This window comes from Crocodylus porosus, unplaced genomic scaffold (genome assembly GCF_001723895.1).
Source record: "Crocodylus porosus isolate Cpor-Errol unplaced genomic scaffold, CroPor_comp1, whole genome shotgun sequence".
Taxonomy (NCBI): Eukaryota; Metazoa; Chordata; order Crocodylia; family Crocodylidae; genus Crocodylus; species Crocodylus porosus.
The window spans coordinates 107,517-112,240 of NW_017728886.1; positions in this window are offsets into that span (position 1 = coordinate 107,517).

The window sequence follows — 4,724 nt, forward strand, 5'->3', positions numbered from 1 at the left end:
GCAGCCTCCGGCAAAGCCCCTGGGTCCCTGCAGTGCGGCCTCAGGGCGCACGGCGCTGCACGTGACGTAAGGCGGGGTTGTAAACAGAGAGCATCAAGGGCAGGTGAGGACTTGGAAGAGTTTGTGTTGGTCTAAGGCCGAAGTGCTAAGTGTGTCATGGGGGCTTTAACCAAGACCCTGAGCCATCGGCAATCCCTCGATTCGAGGATGATCTCTCATACTCGTCTTGGGATGGCTGAAGAGTCCCGTCCTTGAGCCACAGACCCGTCTGCAGAGGCTGCAGGTCTTTTCCGCGGGGGAGAGCGGGCTGCGGGCTGGGTTTCCTCTCCTTTTCCGTCCTCCGCGCTCTCTCCTCCGAGACTCCTTACCTCAAGGCCGGCTGCTGCTTGGTTGAGCTTGCAGCACCCCTGGCATCCAGCTCCTAGCTCGCCCTTGATGCCACCGGCCTCTGTCCCGGGGCGTGCCTTCAACCCGTCCTTGCAGCGGTTCCTCTGCCCACCGCAGGATCTCGGGCCGCTGCTAAGCTGGGAGAAAAGCACTTGCTTTGGGAGCTGAGAGTCAGGGATCTGCACGCAATGTCCGGTCCAGCCGCGTTGGAGCTTGGGGGTCGTCGACTCCACGCTGCTAGCGTTGGCTTTGACGTGGATGCTGGGGTTTGTGCGGCAATCTTCCCGTTAGATGGGGAGCATGGTTGGTGATGGCACCTGTGATGGTACCAAGGGGGGAAAGCAGCTTGGTTCTTGGGCTAAAAGCCTCTTGGTGATGCTGAGAGGTTGCTTTCAGTGCAGGGGCAGGAGGCCAGGACAACTGAGGATGGCCCCAGGGGCTGGGAGCGCTCGGCAGAGCACGGCACAGGGGACAGGGCCTGACCCCCACCCCCCGCGCAGGAGCTGGAGCTGGAGCTGCCCAGGCTTCCTGCCCGGGGAGCCGTGGAGGGACAGCAGGTGGAAGAGCAAGGGGCACAAGGACGTCGGAAAGGCCCTTTCCCGGGCCAGGCCGCAGGTCCGTCTTGCCGGTCTCCTGCGTCACACGGGCAGAGCGGAGGCTGGCAGGCAGGGCGAGCAGGGTCTGACCAGGGGTTTTCTCCGGTTCCTCCCACTTGCAGCCTCCAGCATTTAGGTCCTGGCAGGTCTGATGCAGGGGCCGCGCCCCTTGCGCCCCTGCTCAGTAGCTCCCGATGCCCCTTTCCGCCCCGCACTTGTCTGATCCCTGTCTGAATAGTTAAACTCTCAGCATCCGCCGCATCTGGTGGCAGCAAGTCCCACACTTCGATGGCACACTGCATGAAAAAGACCTTCCTGGTGTCGTTTTAAACTTACTAATATTTTCCACCGCCCACAGGGGGAGAAATCAAGGAGTGGGGGGCTGAGACGTGGTTTCCACAGGCTGCCCGGCTGAGTGCATTTGGCCCCTGGGGTGTTTCCCAGTTTCGGGAAGTCCGGGGACGTTGTGACATGGGGCAGGGTGGTGCACGGCACGGCACGACCGGCGGCTCCTGGCAGGGCTGGGACGAGCAGAGCACCGGCACGAGAGCTCAGCAACCCCAGTGTCAGTTCAGCCCAGCAAGGCGGTCGGAGTGGGGCTGAGTCTGTTGCCAGCTTGCCCATCCCTGCCCACAAGCAGTGGGTCCAAAGATACCTGAGACTCGGGGAAGTCTGTAGCGAGCCCACCCCCAAACCTCCAGTCTGGGCCCATGGCAGCAACCCAGTGAGTGGTGATGCGGGGCTTAACCAAGAGCCTGAGAAATGGGAGGATGTGGTTAAAAGGCCACAGTCCTGCAGTCCTGTGACAGCAAGAGCAAGCCCTGGAGGAGCTGGTGCATGCGGCTTAGGCATCCCCTCGCTCCGTGGTGCTCAAAGCTGGACACCGGGCACTTCGGCTACGGCAACACGCTCGGCTACAGGCCGAGGCTTGGCGCCGAGGCCCGGAGATCGTGCCTTTAGCGCCAGCAGGCCGCGTGACCTGAAGCGGGGTGGTACAAGCCTGCGAGCGAGTGGGTGGCTGCAGCGGGTCGCTCGCGGACGGTGCCGCGGCGCTCGGGGGGCCTCGAGATCCTTTCCGGGGCACTGTGAGGCGTGCAAACGCGATTCACAAGATCAGTGCAGGGACTGTGGTCTGTGCGCGCTCTTTCGCAACAGAAGAGTGGCTCTGTTGTTTTTCTGTAGTCAAAAAAAAAGGAGAAAAACGAAGTCGGCGTTTTCCACGGGTTGCCTCCGGTCTGTGGAGCGGTGCCTCGAGTCCGGAAAGGTTAAGAACTGCTGGGCTGGCACGCATGAAAGACGTGCACCAGAATTAAATCCAGGGTCGGACTGGGTACGTGTCAGTCTTGTACAAAGAAAACACTTCTGGCCTTGTGCAGGTTGCTGAGCGCGAGTGCCAGAGCTACTGCGGAGGATGAGACGCGGCTACCGGCATCTATTCCCGCTCCTGGTCACCGAGTCGGAGGAGAGCTGGTGCAGGATGGGATTTTGTGTAGAGGCATCTAGAACTGTTGTACAAGAAGATGTGAGCGGGCTGCAAGGGCTGTTTGGAGACTCAAGCAGAAGGGCAAGATCCTGGGCTCAGACAGACCCGAGACGCTGGATGTGTCCATATCGCCTGCCAGTAACACGCGCTTGTCCTGAACTTTGCTGACTTCCCTGAGCCGGCCTGGCCAGGAGGCACCACAGCGGCAGGCTGCTGCCTACTGCGTCGGTTGCACGTGCATTGCTGGCACAATAAAGTGGCGACAATGCGCACAGTTTAGCAGGCATGAGTTTAAGCGGTGATATACCCGCTGCATCGCCCGACACTAGTTCCCTTTATCACTTCCTCAAAGAGCTGGTCAGGAAGCGTGTCAGAGCAACAAAGCTCCTGCTGGAAAAGGCTGCAGAGTCCACCTCCGAGCCGTGCCTCGTGCTACTGAATTGCGGCAACAACAGTCAACGTGGCTTGATCTTTTGTTCAACAAGTGCTCTGCTCCCGACTTAGCTGCGGCCCGAGACCTGGCGGCAGCCCAAGGAGATCCTACAAGGACACGTTGAAGGCAGACCTGAAGAAAATGGATGCCAACGTGGAGAGCTGGGAGGAACTGGAGGCGAAGCAACTCCCACGGCGCCGCAGCCTCCGCCAAGCAGCAGCCCACGTCGAGGCTTTGTGTCTTGCCCTCGGAGGAGGAGGCGGAGGAGCGGAGCAAGGAGAAGGAGACGATCCGCAGCCTGCAGCTGACTCTCCCCGCGGAAGGACCTGCGGATGGGCACCTCGAGATCCATCAGTGAGCTGCGGCAGAGATCGTCCTTGGAGCGATGATGATGTTGAGGGCCTGTATTGCCCAGAAGGGAAATCCGGGCCCATGGGAGCTTGCAGATATAGGGACGGGGGCAGTCTTCCTCCCCTGTGAGCCGTCTCATCTAAGCCCATCGGCTTCTCCGCCCTTGCCTCCAGGAAGCGGGGCTCAGCGCTGGGGCTTGGGCACAGGCAGCCGTGGCTGCTACACCGTGCGCGCCCCATGGTGCGGTGCCCTCGGGACCCGCCGCGCGAGGCTGCTGGGCCGGGACCGAGCGAGCGCCAGAGCTTGCAGCTCTGGAGGTGGGGGCTGAGCTGTGTGCGGGGGCTGCACAGCCCATGGGCCCGTCTCCGTCTCGGGCCGCTCCCGCGCCAGGGCGAGCTGCGGAAGCAGCCCAAGCAGCTCTGCGCCGTGAGGCTGAGCCGCACCCCGACGGGCCCTCGTGGTCAGCACCCCTGCAGGGGTCCCGGCGGCTGGAGTCCCTGCCTGGGCGGCAGGCTTGGCTGAGCCCCCGCCCAGGAGAGCCAGGGCAGCTCCCTCCAGCTGCAGATGCCCGGGGCCCCCGAGCAGAGGCCGGGGGGCACGCGCACGGGCCCTGCCGGCGTCCTCCCTGCGCGGCTGAGCGCGGGCCGCGGGCGCAAGGCCACGCTGCTCCGGTGCTGGATTGCCCGCGGCCCAGCGTGGCCCCGGCTGCCGCTGCCGCCTGTTGCTCCGTTGTCTCGCCGCAGCACAGGGAGGACCTGGCCGGGGGCCGGGGGCCGGGCCTGGGTCCCTGCGCACGGGGCAGCTCGTTCGGGGCACAAGCCGCAGCCCCGCTGGGGGGGCAGGGGAGCCGTGCAGCCCCCCGCACCTCGAGCCCCGCCCCGCCCTGGGGCTGCAGCGCACCCCCCCGCGCGGCGGCTGGACCCGGGAGCCCCCCTGCTGCCGGGGGGGCAAAGCCCTGGTGCTGTGTGCCGCGGCAGCGAGCGGGCGGCGGAGCTGGGGCGGCCCGCAGCAGACTGCCAGGGCCCGGTTCCAGCGCCTGGCCTGGTGGGAGGCACGGCCAGCCGGCCCCGCTCACGGCCTGCCGGCACTGCAGCTGCGGCGGGCCCAGGACCACCTCCGCTGGCCGGTAGCAAGAGCCAGAGCACAGCCAGGGAGCGGGGCTTAACCCCCCAGCCCCCATGCGGGACCCCCAGCCTGGAGCTGGGCGCCCTCGCCCTCGCCCTCCTGCCAGCAGACACGAGAGGCCTCCCCGGGTGCGTGGAGCCAGAGCCAGCTGCTCCCGGAGCAGGCCGCGGGGCGCCGAGCGGGGGCTGCCCCGCTCCCTGGCACCGCGGTGCCCGCGCCCCGCCCCCCCGGTGCTGAGGCTCCTCAAAGGCTGGGCCCCGGCCCCGGCTCAGCCCCCTGGGCCTGGGTGCAGCTGTGGCCACGGCCCTGTCGCGGGGCAGAGAGGGGCTGAGCCCCGGGGCTCCCGCGG